This window comes from Ambystoma mexicanum, chromosome 9 (assembly GCF_040938575.1).
Source record: "Ambystoma mexicanum isolate Mex_15411 chromosome 9, UKY_AmexF1_1, whole genome shotgun sequence".
NCBI classification, from domain to species: domain Eukaryota; kingdom Metazoa; phylum Chordata; class Amphibia; order Caudata; family Ambystomatidae; genus Ambystoma; species Ambystoma mexicanum.
The window spans coordinates 750,397,218-750,409,780 of NC_090931.1; the positions used below are offsets into that span (position 1 = coordinate 750,397,218).

Here is a 12,563-nt window from a genome sequence, read left to right on the forward strand (position 1 = left end):
CTTGGGGATCAGGGCAATGGGCGGAAAAAGGGGATCACCGGCGTCTTGGGCCTTCATTGTTTTATCTCTGGACTTGCAAGCATGGGGGAAGCTCCACCAACCAGTACCTCTGTTGTGCACTGCCCCCCTTATTTTTCAGTCAGTTTTGTCCATCCATCGTAGAGAGGGTGGTTGTCGGGCCAGGCCTGGGTATTTCTGAGTATAGTCCAGGAAAGGGGCTCACGTCTGGAAGAATTTGTCTCTATTCCCGAACCAGAGGGCAGTTATTTTTTCCACTGCAATTATATCCCAGCATTTCGTCCACCACATTTGTACTGCCGGGTCCTCTGGGTTCTTCCACAGTCTAGCCACAGAGATCTTAGCGGCTGTCAGCAGGTGGGAGCATAGCTCTGCTCTGTGCCCTGAAAGGGGGAATTGGCCCTCCCCGCTTGCTCCTAGTAAGACAATGCCCGGATCCCATGGGATAGTCAGGCCTGTGATCCTGTTGATGTGATCCAGCACGGATTTCCAAAATTGGATGGATTTGGGGCATGTCCAGAACAAATGGCAGAGTGTGCCTTTATCTGGGCATCCTCTCCAGCACGCCGGTGGAATTGTCGGGTTGCATTTATTGAGTGTTTCTGGGGTCCGGTACCACCTAAAGCATACCTTGAATGCTCCCTCCTTGTTAGAGACACATTTCGAGCTTCTGTGTGCCCTCGCCCAGATGTGGTCCCACTCCTCCAGTTCAATGGGCCTCCCAATGTCTTTCTCCCATTTAAGCATGTACGGCTCTTTGCGGGTTGGGTCTGTTCTATCCAGGATCCTGTAGAGGGTTGATATTCTGCCCTTTGGTGGGGATGCTGTGAGAGTGAGTTCCAGGGCTGTAAGGTCTCTGCTCCAGAGGTGCTTCATGTCCCTACTCGAGAGCCAATGACGAAGCTGGGTATATCTGAATCTCTCGCTCTGCGGCGTGTTAAATTTCGCCTTGCAGGCCTCGAAATCCAGGGGGTTTCCCTCCTCATAAAAGTCTTGCACCCTTTCCAGTCTTCCTTTTTTCCACCTCATGTATTTCTTGGGGTTATAGCCCAGAGTGAATTCCGGGTTCCTCCAGACCGAGGTGAGTGGACCCGTTGTGCTGCACAGTTTCCATAGCCGCGCCACCTTCCTCCAGCTCACCACCGTGTTTTCGGTTGCCGTCAGGGGTCCCATGCCCTCGCATACGCTGGGTCGTTTCAGGTGTGGTAGAGAGTTTATTGGGTTTGGGCTCCAGTCCTCTTTCAGCTCCAGCTAGCGGGGCCTTGGGGTGGAGGGAAGCCAAGTGAACGCGTATGAGAGCTGAGCGGCCAGGATATATCTGGCCACATGGGGCGCTCCCAGTCCATCCAACGCCCGTCCTCGGAGCATGAGTTTCCTTGGGATTTGCAGCTGTTTTCCTCCCCAAATGTAACTCATGATGTTATTTTGCAACTTCTGGATAGCCTGCTTCGGGATGGTGGTTGGTAAGGCTGCACACTGGTAAAGTAGTCTAGGAATCAGGTTCATCTTCAGGGCCGTGATTCTCCCGAACCAGGAAATCTCCTGTTTTTGCCAGCGTATCAGGTCACTCTTGAATTCTTCAAGAAGCGCCGGAAAGTTGGCTATGTATAGTCTGCTGGGTGCGCATGGCAGCTGGACCCCTAAGTATGGGAGATGCTTTTTTTCCCAGGGTATGTGGTATTCTTTTTCCAGATCTGACATTAGAGGTCGAGGCAGGTTAATGCTCAGCGCTGTTGATTTGGATAGGTTGACCTTAAATCCTGATGCATCCCCAAATTCGAGCAGTTCCCTCCATAGGGCCTTCATGGATTCCTTGGTTTGATCAGCATAAGGAGGACATCCTCGGCGTACAGGGCGGCTTTATATGTTTGGGCCTTGATTGTCAGGCCTTGGACCTCTACATTTTGATGTACCCTGTTCGCGAATGGCTCCATGGAGAGGGCGAATACCAGGGGGGACAGAGGACATCCCTGCCTGGTGCCTCTTGAAATTTTGATTATTTCGGACCTGACCCCATTGATCCTTGGTCTGGTGGAAGGCTGCTGATAGTTCGCTAATGTCCATTTTATGAAATTCGGGCCAAAGCCGAAGTGTCGTAGTGTTTTTTGGATGTAGCCCCAATCGAGCATGTCAAACGCTTTATGTGCGTCGAGGGTTAGTACCATCAGTGCCCGCCCCTTCCTGTTGGCTGATTCAATGACATTTATGGTTCTTCTTATATTGTCATGGGTGCTGCGGCCAGGGATGAATCCGTTCTGGTCCGGATGGATAATGGCTGGAAGCAAGGGAGCCAGCCTGTTCGCAAGGCTTTTGGTGAAGATTTTTGCATCATAGTTCAGGAGGGTGATAGGTCTGTAGGAGGCACAATGACTCTGGTCCCTTCCAGGTTTCAATAGCAACACAGTTAGTGACTCTTCCATCGAGGGGGTGGTCGTTCCTGTTGATAGGAACGAGTTGAAGAGGGATTGCACGATGGGGCAAGAGAATGTATGAAAACATCTTATAGAATTGCGCTGTAAGCCCACCCGGACCAGGGGTTGAGTTTTTCAATTTTGCTATGACCTCGTTCACTTCTTCTGCCGAGATAGGGACTTTTAGGGCCGTGAGTTGAGGATGTGGATCGACCGACTGTCCTCCTGCTAGATATTTGACTTGTGCTGATGCGGCCGTGGGGGCACCCGTCATGATACCCCTGTGATGAGCTGTCATGATTTCCATTTTCTCCGTGATGGAGTAGCGAGGAGTCCCTTTTGCGTCCAGGATGCAATGGATGGTATTTCTCAATTGCAGCTTTTTCAGTTTGTGGACCAGGAGCCGGTTTGCTTTGTTGCTGTGCACATAGTAAAACTGTTTGGTGTATGTTAGTGCTCTGTCCGCTTTGTCGGCTAGGTGCATTTCTAGGGATCGTTTCGCCCTTTGGAGCACGCGACTCGCTTTCCTATTCTGGCCTAGTTTAAGGATGCGTTCCGCTTCTGTCACTTCCGCCTCAAGTGCATCTTGTTGCAGCTTGCGCAGTCGTCTGAGTCGGGCTGTGCAGTCGTTTGCCATGCCCCAAATGATGGGCTTCATAGCGTCCCAAAGCGTGGCCACTGATGTGTCTCTGGTAGTGTTTTCCCTGAAGTAGTTCTTGAGGGCTTCTGCCATTTCTTTTCTGATTGCCATGTCTGTTAAGATCTGGTCTTGAAGCTTCCATTGCCGCTGGGGCGGCTCGGGGAAGCTCGCTACCCTCTGGTTCATTATGACTGATGCATGATCCGGAAGGGCTCTGTGCCCAATTTGGATGGATTTGACGCAGGGAATGAGAGCGCTGGAGAGTAGCAGGTCGATTCTTGAGTGCCCCAGATGAGCGTGAGAGAAGAAAGTGTAGTCCCTTGTTCCCATGTTGGCCCATCTCCATCTATCTATATTGTCGGTTTCCCTCAGGAATTCTGCCATGGAGAGGACCTTGCTGAAGTCCTCCTTAGATGGAGGGAGCGTTTTGTCCAGGTTTGGGTCTGGAGTCAAGTTGAAATCACTCCCTATGAGTAAGCGACCTTCAGTGAAGGTGTTAAGTATGGGTAGGAGGTTTCGGAGGAATGTGCTCTGCTCTGTATTTGGGCAGTATATGGCAGCTATGGTGATGGGAAGCTCTACTAGGAGGCCTTTTAGCATGAGATACCGACCCTCCGGGTCCCTCTTGATGGTTATGTTAGTTAAGGGTAAGTCACGGCATAGCAGAATGGCAACCCCTCTTTTCTTGAGATCAGCAGAGGCGAAGTACCTTTTTGTGTATCGTTGAAAGGCTATGCGGCGCTCGTCAATCCTGAGAAGATGAGTCTCCTGCAAGCAAATAATGTCGGGTGCCAATTGGGCAAGCCTGTGCTCCACAGACTTCCTTTTCAGGGGGGAGTTCAGACCCTGGACGTTCCAGGTCAGGATCGAGAGCTCCCTATTCGGCAGAGACATTAGTGGGTAGGTATGATGGCTGATTTACCCTGCATATTTCAGTTTGCGAAGCTTGAAACCCCCCACTCCGGTGGGCCAATGCACCATTGACGTGGCGATTCCGAACAGAGAGATGAGCCCTCTGTCAACTTGTGCTTTGACACTCGATTCCCCCCGCCTCGAGTCCGCTCCCCCGCTCCAGCTCCTCCTCTCCCTCTGACCAAGTTAAACCAACAAAATGAACTAGAACAAAACCTAAAACAAGAAACAAATGACGGTATCCAGACCAGCCTTCTACCAACAGGGCTGTCGCTGGGCCGTGGCTACCAGCTGTGTCGGAGACCAAGGGGTCTCATGCTGTAGTGGTGAAAATATTGCAGTTCGAGAGAGATCGCCGCAGGCCACCCCGGCCAATGAGATTGTTGAATTGGGATTCTTTCAGCAGAGGCCCTAGGTGGCCAGATCATTTGTGAGGCTCTGGGTTCAAAGTCTAGGCCCCTAGGGGGGGAGAGGGTGGCTGCTGTTCTCCGAGGAGGAGGTACCAGGATTAGGGCGGATGGGGCTCTCAGCGGTTATTGATGTTCTTCCCGCTTGCGGGAGGGCCGCGCATCCTACGTCGACCAGATACCCGGGACCAGGGACAGAGAGACTCCCCACCAGCCCGTCCAGGGGAGTGGTCTGAGCCCCCCGGGACCTCCTTCTCCGTGTCCGGGTTCATAAACGCTTCAGCTTCCCGAGGTGAGGGGATTTGCTGAATTTTTCCCTCCCAGGTGAAGGTGCGGCCTGAAGGAAAGCTCCAGCGGTAGGGAATCTTGCGTTCGCGTAGCCAGTCAGCCATGGGTTTAAGAGCTCTTCGTTGGGCCAGGGTTGATGCTGCTAAATCTTGGAACAGGGCTATCTCTGAATCCTGGAAGTGGATGTGACCAATGGCCCTGGCCTCCTGCATTATCTCCTCCTTGAGCTTGTAGAAATGGACCCTGACCAGAACGTCAGCTGCCCCATTGGGCCTCTGCCTGGGTCTTGCCCTGTGCACTCTGTCCAGCTCCAGGACAGAGTTATCTGGGAGGGTGATGATGTGGCGGAGGAGGTCAGAAACGTATGATGGGAGGACTTTCTCCGAGATTGCAGATGGAATTCCCCGGATTCTGATATTGTTCCGCCTCGAGCGGTTTTCAGCATCTTCTTGTCTGGCTTTGAGTGCCTCGCACCTGCACTCCAGGGCCCTAATCCTGTCAGCTCCCTCTCCGATCTCAAAATTCTGGTCACATAGCGTGGTTTCAATTTCCTCGGTTCTTGATTCAATCTCCCCTGCTCTCTTGTCCAGCCGGGCAATTTGACTCTTTACGTCTTCAGTACCCTTCTGGAATTCGCTGGTGAGGGCTGATAGGAGGTCATGAAAGTCTGCTTTTGTAACCCCCTGAGATGCCCCGGCTGCCCGGTCATCAGGGAGGAATCCCCCATCCCACCTTCGTAGCGCTCACCCTTCTTGTTTCCCCCCCCCCAGCAGGCATGATTAATAGTGTTGAGATGTCCGTTTGCTTGGCGGATTTACTGGATTTGGAAATGGTGACTCAACGTGGCCCGTGCCAATAGGATAGAGGGGGGGACAACCAGCGCCAGACCACTACGGGCACCCGGTCCCCAGCCAGTCCCAGGAGGCCGCAGAGCGTCCAGGATGGGCTGAGACCCAGTCAAGGTGATCAGACGCCGGGAACCTTGCGTCGGGGGGGGGACAAATCAATAGGCTCCTCCGCAACTCCCGGGCCCCTGCGGCGCTGCCCCGTTGAGCGTGATGCCGCAGGTGCCGCCTTACCTTGTGATAGGGACGTAGCGAGGGCGATCCGCCCCGGAGAGGGGTACTATCAACTGGTGTAGTTTTGGGTCATTGTTGACCCCCGAGAGGGTGCTCCGGGGCCGATTCCCCCCTTGGTGAAGAGCTAGAGCTGTGTGTTTAGTGATAGTCTAGGAGCCGGGAGGCACGGGGCAATAGCTGATGGGAGCACGGGTGCGAGGCCAATTGCAGAGTTGGAACCGTGGAGAAGCCCTCAGAGGCCCCCGGGACAGGCAGACATCAGGAAGGGACTCCGTGGCTCCTGCTGAAGGCGGATCTGATGCAGTGAGATTGCGGATCAGTTCAGGATGGCAGGAGGAGTGTGGAGGCTATTGAGGGGCCCCAAGAGGACCACCTTGCTGCAGGAGCGGTGACTAGCTCCGTTGGGCCTTCAGCTGGCCCGCCGAGGGAGATGGGCGCCCCCCCTGGGTGTCACGCCTGATGGAGAGACTGCCGGGGACCCTGTGGCAGTCAGGCCCAGTCCACTCCGACGCGGGCGATTCCAGACGCCGAGCACCTGACGGCAGCTGCAACTGGGCGGGGGGGAGGAGCCTGATGGAATGGATCGGGCCCCGGCCAGACTCCCCTCCGTCGGAAGATTTATGAGGCTGCAGCTGGTGGGAATCAGGCACTCCCCAGGAGAAGAGGGGGCAGAGGAGCGCCCGCGCTGCAGTCCTGGGCGGCTGTTAAGATGGAACCTTGGTCCGGCACCGAGGGTGGGGGTCTCACAGATCGCTCAGTGCGGTTGCTGGCTCGAATCCCAGGCAGCGGGTGCCGAGAGGAGTCGCCGCGGCCGGCGGTCCGCCAAGCGGAACCTCAGGGGAAACCGCCCCCACAGAGGTCAGGAAGCGGAGAGGAGGCAAGCATCCGCAGACACCGATGGCCGGTAAGTTCACTCCAGAGGGAGGGGGGAAGCAAGGAGGCCCCCAGCCACCACACACCGGGCACACGAGTCAAGGAGTCAAGGCTGTTTGGTTGAAGTGTAGCACTCTGTGCGGGCCGGGGGGGAGGGAGACTCTCAAGGTTCGCTGGATCCGCCGTTGGCGCCAAGGGTTCCGGGGCAGGAGAGGTGGGCGCAGTGAGTAGCTGTATCCCGCTGGGTAGAAGGAATGCCGGTGAGCCTCAGGGAGGGTGACGGAGATCCGTTGCTGCGTCTCTCCAGCGGTGTGCTTCGTCTCTGACCCCCCAGCCCCAAGATCAGTACCAGGCTAGGCAGGAGTCCGCCATCTTGTCCCCCGCACTCGCTCTGTCCACAGCGGCCAGCCCGTGACCACCAGATCTATGAGGCTAGCTCTCGTGGAGCGTCGATATGCGGCCAAAGAATGCCGCCGCACTTCAGCTCTCGACAGCGCTAAATTTGGCTTAAGGATCTAATCTTTCACCGGAGCATAATCGATGGTAGCGTGGCGCCAGCCGGGAGCTCTCACAGAGCAGATCCGACCGCCATGGCTCCAAGCCACATGTTAGTGCTTTTAAGGAGATGGGCTAAGCATGCCGATCTTAGATCTATTCCCTGTGACCACTGGTGAGTCTCAGTGACCCTGCCTTCGGAAAGGGGAGAACGTGTGTCCTTTCCTCTTGGTGGAGATAGGAACCTGCAGAAGAAGGCATTCATATTTGTAATGGGAGAAGAAAAGCAGCATTATTGTGATGGCCTTTTACCAGTTAATTGATATTATATATTATTGAAAGAGTGGTACCATTGATCTACAATAGATCATTTAACTAGTTAAGATACACATATGCCAATCTACTTACAGAGGGATTTATACAGGTATCGGTGTATTCTTTACATGTATGGGTACCAGGATCTTTCCTGATCAGTCGCCCCTGCACTGCCTCCGGACATACCATGTACTAAGGGGCTGTAACTGCAACCTCTACAGTCCCTTGCCTCCTGGCACTTACCCAATGCTTCGCTGCCATGGTAGCACTTCCACAGAGCAATGTTGCTCTTTTCCCCCCTTCCCTCGTCTTTGCACTCCCCCCTTCCCCTTGCACTTCTCGTTTTCACACTCGCACAATCTGGATGACACAAGGCCTAGTAAGATCGCTTGGCTTGTCCTCCGGTGTCTTCCCTCCCTTCTATTGGTGCGCCTAGAAACACTTGTGTACAGGCGCGTTATACATGACTTATCATATCATATCATGCATAACCATTGTTATTTCCCAGGGTGAGGCATCAAGAGACAACCCCAGCTATAAACCCTGCTCTAAAGGGTGTAGACTCTGTGCCCGAATATCTTTCCCCAAAGTCATCACTGAGGAGGGGATGGAGCCACAGCTGTGCCCTGTGCTGCTTTGCAGGCATGGCTGCAGAAGACCTGAGGTAGGGGCGGGCAACCTGTGGCTCTCCAGATATTTTGTACTACGACTCCCATGACTGCTTACCACTGGCTATGCTAGTAAGCGCTGAGCGCAGTAGTAGTCCTAAAAGACCTGAGGTAGGGGCGGGCAACCTGTGGCTCTCCAGATATTTTGTACTACGACTCCCATGACTGCTTACCACTGGCTATGCTAGTAAGCGCTGAGCGCAGTAGTAGTCCTAAAAGACCTGAGGTAGGGGCGGGCAACCTGTGGCTCTCCAGATATTTTGTACTACGACTCCCATGACTGCTTACCACTGGCTATGCTAGTAAGCGCTGAGCGCAGTAGTAGTCCTAAAAGACCTGAGGTAGGGGCGGGCAACCTGTGGCTCTCCAGATATTTTGTACTACGACTCCCATGACTGCTTACCACTGGCTATGCTAGTAAGCGCTGAGCGCAGTAGTAGTCCTAAAAGACCTGAGGTAGGGGCGGGCAACCTGTGGCTCTCCAGATATTTTGTACTACGACTCCCATGACTGCTTACCACTGGCTATGCTAGTAAGCGCTGAGCGCAGTAGTAGTCCTAAAAGACCTGAGGTAGGGGCGGGCAACCTGTGGCTCTCCAGATATTTTGTACTACGACTCCCATGACTGCTTACCACTGGCTATGCTAGTAAGCGCTGAGCGCAGTAGTAGTCCTAAAAGACCTGAGGTAGGGGCGGGCAACCTGTGGCTCTCCAGATATTTTGTACTACGACTCCCATGACTGCTTACCACTGGCTATGCTAGTAAGCGCTGAGCGCAGTAGTAGTCCTAAAAATCTGGACAGCTTAAGTTTGTAGACCCCGGACATGGAAGCTTTCTGACCAGGCTGTGTTTTAGAACCTCATTATAGGTGTGCTCAGTGGTCATCAGTGCAATTGTGAGAGACTCCATGGTGGACTGAACTAACCTGCTCCAACAGGACGGAGCAAACTGCCTGAGTGAGTGTGTGTGCGCGCCTTCAGATATTCACCCTCTGAATCGAGATACCCAAGCCCCTATCACATCTCCCTCGCTTATAGGGCCTATCAACAAACACTGTCACTTTGCTTTTCAAAGTATTGTCTTCTCTGTTCTTCCTGAATTCATGGTATTCCAGCTTAAACTGCCGCTATCCTTTCACATGGATGTTAAGTGCCTACTGACTTACATTGCTGGCTGCTGCACCAGCATAATCCCCAACTCTAATAGTCAGAAGTGCTGCTTGAGGTCCTGATTTCTCCACAGGACACAGCATATTAACACCTTCATCAATGTAGTCTGTGCGGTAAAATATACCCTTCCTACCAATCTGCAAATGAGGAAAATATTTGCAAAAGGAAAGAAACAGGCCTAAAATATCATGACTCTGCTCCTGTGCCAGCCAGGGCACCAATAATCTGCTGCCAAAAAGTAGGTGTCCGTCTTCCACTAATGAGTGCAGAGCTACTGCGCCTGGACTCATTTGGTCCTTGCAAAGAGACAGCGGCCTGATTTAAAAAAAACTATTTTCCCCATTGGCTTTCCCTATTGAAATAGGCTAAGTGCACAAGGTCGTAGACCTCCACCACCATGCACTATAAAGACTATTATTTGAAAATAATGTGTAGCCCCTATCAAGCTGCTTAGTAGCTTGCCTTATTTTTTGCATTATATTACGTATAGTTAGGATGGTATACATGTATGCACTTCCTTGTTGTTATGCGGATAGCGGTTGCCATCTTCTATTCAATTCGGCCCTTAATGCTGTCTTTCGGAAACAATGTACATGTCATTGTTGTGCATTTGTAGTGAATTACAGTTGCATCAGAGGGAAGCGGAGGAGTTTAGGAGCCACATATAATCAGCCGATAGGTCTGCCTAGTCCAGCGGTTTGCAACCGTTGGCTCTCCAGAGGTTTTGACAATAATTCCCGTGATATCCGGCTATTGTCTATGCTGGTTAGGGATGATGGAAGTTGTAGTACAAAACATCTGTAGAGCCAATGATTGCAGAACCCTGGCCTATTGAATTTTGAGGAAACACATGCAACAAACATTGGCAAAGCCAATAGGTCTGGCTTTGCAAATGTAAAGAGTAGGATTTTTGTCCTGCCCTCTACCGTAGAACAAAAATGATTATTAACACTTGCTTACAGAAAGGGCCAAGCTGCACCTTCTGTAATAACCAAAGACATTTGTCATCTGTGCATGGGCTGAACTTAACGTAATACTGCCAACGCTCCATATTTGTCACACGTGCCTGCTGCACCACATAAGGGAGTCACTAGTGATTTCTCTGTTCAATACAGAGCAACTCTGAAACTGAAGAGATCAGTTAGAAACTGCTTACTGCACAGTGGGGTTGCCCTCTATGGACTGATAGGTAAGTAACCCCATGACTGCTACAGACTGTTCTAGGATTCATCTGAAGAGGAATTCTAAGTTACGTGAACTGCTCTGGGTGGTGCAAATGAATATTGCTGTCTCAAATGACGTTTCAGGCTCCTTTTACTGCAGGGACTATCGCACATGGTGTTGGTAAATTGTGCCAGGTGGCATGCTCCAGTTGTCATGCACTGTACCTTTGTGTGTTTTTTCCATTGTTAATGTATAGTCTGCATATGTTCACAACCCTTGTACTATACAAAAATCAAAACCACTGGACAACATCAGCCTATGCAACTTTGCCATTGTGGCTCTTATTATACAAACAATGAACTGGTGCCAGTGCAGTTTTTGACAATAGCACTAGGGCAAGCATTGCCCTAGTGCACACATAATATGCTTTCAATGCCTTTTGCATCAGGGCAATGTTTGCCCTAGTGCTAATACGATTTCGTAATAGCACAAGGGTAAACCTTGCCCTGTGGGAAAAATGCATCAAAAGAAATGTGCTTTCGATTGGGGCAAACTTTGGCCTAGTGCTAATACAGTGCAACATTGCACTTGCATGTGTGCAAAGTTTCTTGTAGGAATAATTGGTGCACCGTTGAAATTCGTGTACTGACGGTACCAGAAGCACCACGCTTCACACTCTGTGTATCATGAAATAAACAGACCACACAATAACAGACCACACATGGCTTTCACAATACAATAACACTCTCTGGCATTTTATCTTCATTTAGCAGAACAGGATGAAACAAACGCAGAGAAAACAAGAGCATTGCATCTCATAACACGTGCCAGAAATAGGAAGAAAAGTCGAAATGCAGCTTAGAAAATGCAGTTTTCATAATCTGTCAGCACGTTTATATTTGTAATGCATTGGCAAAGACTTTCTTAATTCCCCACTAAGACAATTGATCCACTTTCGCCACCACTGAAACTGGTTTCTCTTTTAGCAAACCTGGCAGAGCACACACATTTTTATATGTAACCTTGAAATTATATGATATGGCATTTATAACGTGCCTGTACACAAGTGTTTCTAGGCGCAACAAGACAAGGAGGGGGAAACATAGGGAGGACAAAACAACAATCTTACTAGGCCCTGTGTCATTCAGATTGCGCAGTGCAGGGAAGTGGAAGGGGAGAAGTGCCAAGAGGGGCCGGGAGGGAGAAGTGAAGGTAACTCAAAAAGTGCAGTCAACGGGTGGCTCTTAAGTGCAGAGAGAAGGGACTGTAGGGTTGCAGATACAGACAACAAGGGTGAAGGGAGCCAGGAGGCAGTACGAAGTGCAACTGGACATGCATGAGCCTGGACCCAAGTTCAGAGGGTAACCAGGTGACCAGTGCGTGGAGCAGTTGGGACATCAGCTGGGGAGAGGAAGAGAGAACGCGGATGAGAAGAGGATGGAGCTTCTGTTCCGATGAGGAGGATCTCAATCTTAGTGGCATTAAGGCAGAGATCACTGATGTCACATCATTACAGAATTGCGGTCAGACAGTCTGAAATGAGAGAAGGAGAAGAGGCAGCTGAGGGGAGCCTGAAGGATATCTGGGTGTCATCCGCATAACACTGAAAGTTGGAGCTGAAGGAAGCGATGTGGTGGGCAAGCGGTGACAGTTATTGGTTGAAAGCCAGGGAGAGAGGTTAGACCCCTGGGGAACACCACGAGTGGAGAGAGGGATAGAGGAGAGGAAAGACCCTGGTTGTACCTGGGAGGGTCGGTCAGTGAGAAAGGAGGTCAGCCAGGCCAGGGCCTGATCAGTGATACCCAGGTTATAATGCAGGTGATTGAGCACATTACTGATACTTTAGCAGGGCTGCAAACTCCCACTTTAAAATAAGTGCCTGCGCACAGGAAAATACATCAGTTCACTGGTGCACTAAGAAACAACAGGTTTCCCCCTTCGTGCCTAGTTTGACACATCACTAATTATGATAATGTTATCTCTAATTAGATATTACAGCTATATTTGCCCTCACTGCACAGCGTAGCCAGCACTCCAATTTCTTTTACTTTTCTCCTTTTCCTCTTTTACACTGCGCTGAGCTACCTCCCAAATCATGCCTCACATCAGCACTAAGCCACACA

At 51.3% G+C, this 12,563-nt stretch overlaps 1 protein-coding gene across 1 annotated transcript in view; it reads right to left on the minus strand.

Annotated features, from left to right (window-relative positions):
• Positions 1–12,563, minus strand: part of STAT4 (signal transducer and activator of transcription 4) — a 632,296-nt gene that overhangs the window by 253,243 nt on the left and 366,490 nt on the right. The gene's annotated exons all lie outside the window — the stretch shown is intronic.